Source organism: Triticum urartu, chromosome 7A (assembly GCF_056163025.1).
Source record: "Triticum urartu cultivar PI428250 chromosome 7A, HENAU_Tu73, whole genome shotgun sequence".
NCBI classification, from domain to species: domain Eukaryota; kingdom Viridiplantae; phylum Streptophyta; class Magnoliopsida; order Poales; family Poaceae; genus Triticum; species Triticum urartu.
In genome coordinates this window covers 726,394,692-726,400,025 of record NC_141879.1, presented here as the reverse complement: position 1 = coordinate 726,400,025, position 5,334 = coordinate 726,394,692, and the positions used below count along the sequence as shown (strand labels likewise).

The 5,334-nt window shown below is 47.3% G+C and overlaps 1 long non-coding RNA gene across 1 annotated transcript; it reads left to right on the top strand.

Moving 5' to 3' along the window:
• Window positions 1–847: 847 nt before the first annotated feature.
• LOC147962303 (uncharacterized) lies at window positions 848–1,257 on the top strand. The gene is made up of 2 exons (XR_015610320.1): window positions 848–946; window positions 1,043–1,257. It is a non-coding gene; the product is annotated as an uncharacterized LOC147962303 (long non-coding RNA).
• The last annotated feature ends 4,077 nt before the right edge of the window (window positions 1,258–5,334 follow it).

Here is a 5,334-nt window from a genome sequence, read left to right as displayed (position 1 = left end):
CCTACAACAACATGAACAACCAGGGTTGTTTCATGCGTAACCATGAACATGAAAATGGTGTATGTCCTCTGGTTTTTTAAGTCCAAACAATTTTTCTGCAATTTTTCACTTAGCTCAGCCGGCGGACACACATAGAAACTCATGCACGGGGTCATTCATCCATGATGGTAGAATGTACAAGTATGTCGCACCAAAACTGTCGGATGCGGGAAGATTCGCTGGCTCCATTGACCCTCCTACCAACCTATACAACAACATACCCAATGAAACAACTTTAGATGAATTTCCTTCATATAGTTTTGGTGATTCCTATGCGGGCCTCATGCGTGGTAAGCTGGTGGAGACAAACAAAGGCAAGTTTCCAGACCCTTCATACAATTCTGCAACACATGCGACGTTGACTGGTGTTCTTCATAGAGGTATAATATCTCCCATCTCATCAAATGTGAACATAGAGGTGCAAAATGAAATGGCAACGGTCAAAAGAAATGCTACATCTATGGCAGGCTTCAATGAGCAGATTGTTCCAAAAAAATGCACCTAGCAACCAAAGCTTCATAGGGATGTTGAATCCCTGCGGCAGTCGTCCAGTGTCATCCCTAGCAGTAGTATGTCATTCGATGGCTTGAGTGAGCGGATGGCACCATTCAACATAGCAAAAAACACAAGCTCAGTCGGAATGATGTTGAATGAAAACACCGCACCTGGTAATGGTAGAATCTCAATGACACATACAGATATGGTTAATAGTGGAAGAACTATTTCTACACTTCCCAACCATCAGACAGAAAATGTCGACGCAATGACTGACAAGGTTGATAGCGGGGATGCAGTTAGCAATCACCCTATGCAAGTGGGTACCATTGGTCAGCATGCACTTAATGATCAATTTAATGACATCAATGACTTCTCATGGGATGATTTTTTTCTCAACCCGCTGGATGCAGTAAGTACTTTTCTCGTTGGCGTTTATCTAGGCATTGGATATGAATTGTTGAGTTGGACATGTGTATTTAAATCAAAGTTTTCTTTCTCACTGTAGGATTTCACTATCGAGGATGATTTCATGGGTGGAGAAGAATAGTTCTGTCTATTAGTAGCCCAACCTATGCACGCGATGTTTTCTGCATGTGCGTTGGCGACTTGTACACTAATCATTTGTCTGTTCTTGCACATTGTATCATGAAATTGTGTGTACCAGTGTATTCTAGTTGGAAGCATGGTCATGCTGGGTAATCTATTTTCTTTAGATTTTAAGTTGGTGTTCTATTTTGAGATCCTAAATGATGTTCTATTATGCTATGTCAATTGTAGTTAGTTTAATTATTTATGTTACCATACGATGCATCTCTTTTCCGAGAGAACCTTCAAACTAAAAAGCACATTACCCTATCTATGAGAAGGGCCTTAGGACCCATGCTTCAGACACACCCGAATGAAAATGTATGAACGATTTGATACATTGATCATACTGTTTCAATGCACCAAAACAATTTGGTGAGAATTGAGATGAGGCCGGGTATTAATTTGAGATATCATCTCCGAGACCCTCTTTTGTAATACACAGATGATATCATCTATAGCTCCAGCATCGGGAGAAAACAACAAAAACAAAACCAAGACCAGGCCACAAACAGATATGTTGACATTTGATAATGGAATGAAAACAAAAATAGAAAGGTTCGTGGAGGGGAATGAAAACAGAAAAGGCACTAAACAACAGACATCTATCTCATGTAGGATATATATTTCTTTCTCTTCTTTGCAAACGATATATCTTTCTTTCTCTCTCTTGTTTGTAATCAAGAGATGTAACACATGCACAAGTATAAGAGTTTAGGGCACTACATTTTCACGTTACCATGCTAGTAGGTAGGGTAGGGATCTGACCGCTGAGACGATGAACGTACACTCTCTCTTTGCCTGGACAAACGAAGTAAGAAGCAAGAGCCTCTCCGTTGTAATTCAGATGATATTTTTTGAGATATATTTGGGATGCATGTATTTGGTAGTCTAGGATTTGTATTTCGTCTCCTACCTTATCTATAGGAGAGGCGTCTTGCCCTTCAAGTATTGTACTCAATATGTACTCGCCCTCGAGGCTCAATAATACATCCATCATATTCCGCCAATCCCTTCTCCCCCTTCTAACATGGTATCAACCTAGCCGATCCAAACCCTAGCCGCTCCCACCGCTTCCGCCCTGCGTGTCGCCCTCGGTACGGTCGGCTGTCATGACCGCCGCCGGGGGCCGCACCATCTGTACCTAGGGTTCGTCCGCCTGTCGTGTTGACCAGCTGCCCTAGAGACACTTTTTTACAGATCCTTTGATCCGGGTTTTCTCTCTCTCGCCGGTCGTTTTGATCGGCGTTTTTCTTTTGGTTTTCCAATCTAAGATTGGTTTGCGTCGCCCGCTGCCGCCGTCGACCCCCCCTCCCCGCCCCCCCCCCCCCGCCCGCACCTCTACTCCAACACCGACGCAACCGACCGGCCTCTTCTCCGACCCAACGGCCAAGCGCGTCAAGGCGGCCCGTCACGGCCTGCCCCCGCCCGCACATCGGCTCGCTCGTCGCCGGACGCCCTACACCAGCCGCCGCCATCCTACTCCAACCGGGACTTCTTCATCATCCATCGCCTCCGCCGTGTCTGTGCTGCCCCATCACCGGTTGTGGCCCCGTCGCCAATTACCTCGGGCGCACTGGTCGCAGCCCCGTCGCCGGCTGTTTCGCCCTTGCCAACTACCCTGGGCCGGCTACTTCAGACTCGCCGGCTTCATCTTGGACTCCGCCGCCACCCCGCCTCCATCGAGCGGCGTCCCCGGCCTCGCGCGCGATCGGATTGTTCACCCGCCTGTGCCGCGATGCGCTTCATCTACGCCGTTCGACCCACTTGGCTCATCGGTTGCGCGCGCCTCCGAAGATCGCATGAAGACTGTCCACGAGTACAGCGCACTCCTCCATCGATCAAGCATCGGGTTGCCACAGCGTCGCCCCGTCGGGCCGCAGCACCGCCGCCTTGTTGTTCTCCCCGCCGCTGCACCGACCGGAATCCTACCGCTACGTCACCCATTCGTGACGTCAAGTTGCGGCCCGCGGTCTACTGTCGTCCCGAGGCCGTCCTATCCAGGTAGTCCCCGTGGCTGCACCGACCCTCGTGCTGCCTCTACAATGCCCCATCTGGCCATAGCGAGCGTGGCATGCGGTCTTTGCCGCCTGCCCGAGGCCGTCCCCGCGGTTGCACCGACCCATGCCTCGCCATTGCGCCACCCCTTTAGGTCATAGCGCCGCGGCCTGCGGTCATCGCCGCCGCCTTGAGGTGTTCCCGCCGTCACCCTGACCCGCCTGATGTCGCAGCGTCGTTGCTCGGGTCATAGCGTCGTGGCCTGTGGTCCACTCTGTCATCCCCCCGCGTTGACTTTTTGTGGTATGCACCGCGCAGCCTCCTTTGGCGCAGGAACACTACTGTCCACGCCGGTCTTCGTCACGCTATCGGGATCTTCTTCGCCCACTTCAAGCATCACCGCCGCTCTACTAGCCCAGCCACCGCCGCTGCTTTTCTTCGGCATCGCTGCTCTTCTTCGGTGCCGCTGCCGCTCGCTCACCCGAGTGTGTCACCGTCCACCCCCTTTGTGTACGTCCAGCACCAGCCCATCGCTAGCTTCGCCATCATCTTCCCCGACCACTTTGTCTACTCCGGACGTTATGAACTTCTGGTAGAGCAAAGCTGATGACTACTTGATAGTTCAGTGTGCCATTCTTTAGGGCTTAGAATCGGGACTTCAAAGACGTTTTGAACGTCATGGAGCATATGAGATGTTCCAGGAGTTGAAGTTAATATTTCAAGCAAATGCCCGACTTGAGAGATATGAAGTCTCCAACAAGTTCTATAGTTGCAAGATGGAGGAGAACAGTTCTGTCAGTGAACCCATACTCAGAATGTCTGGGTACCATAACCAATTGACTTAGCTGGGAGTTAGTCTTCCCGATGATAGTGTCATTGACAGAGTTCTTCAACCACTGCCACCAAGCTATAAAGGCTTCTTGATGAACTATAATATGCAAGGGATGGAAAAGACAATTCCTGAGCTCTTCGCGATGCTAAAGGCTGCGGAGGAAGAAATCAAGAAGGAGCATCAAGTGTTGATGGTTCACAAGACCACTAGTTTCAAGAAAAATGAAAAAGGGAAAAGGGGAACTTCAAGAAGAATAGCAAGCAAGTTGCTATTCTCGGGAAGAAGCCCAAGTATGGACCTAAGCCTGAAACTGAGTGCTTCTACTGCAAAGGGACTGGTCACTGGAATTGGAACTGCCAAAGTGAAAGGTATATTTGATATACATGTTATTGATGTGTACCTTACTAATGCTCGTAGTAGCGCATGGGTATTTGATACTGGTTTTGTTGCTCATATTTGCAACTCGAAACAGGGACTATGGATTAAACTAAGATTAGCTAAGGACGAGGTGACGATGCGGGTGGGAAATGGCTCCAAAGTCGATGTGATCGCCGTCGGCACGCTACCTCTACATCTACCATCGGGATTAGCTTTAGACCTGAATAATTGTTATTGGGTGCTAGCGTTGAGCATGAACATTATATCTGGATCTTGTTTGATGCGAGACATTTATTCATTTACATCAGAGAATAATGGTTGTTCTATTTATATAGGTAATATCTTTTATGATCATGCACACTTGATGAGTGGTCTATTTTGTTGATTCTCGATTGTAGTGATACACATATTCATAATATTGAAGCCAAAAGATGCAATGTTAATAATGATAGTGCAACTTATATGTGGCACTACCGTTTAGGTAATATTGGTGTAAAGCGCATGAAGAAACTCCATGCTAATGCATTTTTGGAATCACTTGATTATGAATCTCTTGATGCTTGCTAACCATGCCTCATGGGCAAGATGACTAAAACTCCGTTCTCCGGAACAATTGAGAGAGCCACTGACTTACTGGAAATAATACATACTGATGTATGTGGTCCAATGAGTGTTGAGGCTCGCGGTGGGTATCGTTATTTTCTAACCTTCCCAGATGATTTGAGAAGATATGGGGATATCTACTTAATGAAACATAAGTCTGAAACATTTGAAAGGTTCAAAGAATTTCAGAGTGAAGTGGAAAATCATCATAACAAGAAAATAAAGTTTCTACGATCTGATCATGGAGGAGAATATTTAAGTTACGAGTTTGGTCTTCATTTGAAACAATGTCGAATAGGTTGGCAACTCACGCCATCTGAAACACCACAGCCTAATGGTGTGTCTGAACGTCGTAACCATACTTTATTATATATGGTGTGATCTATGATGCCTCTTACCGA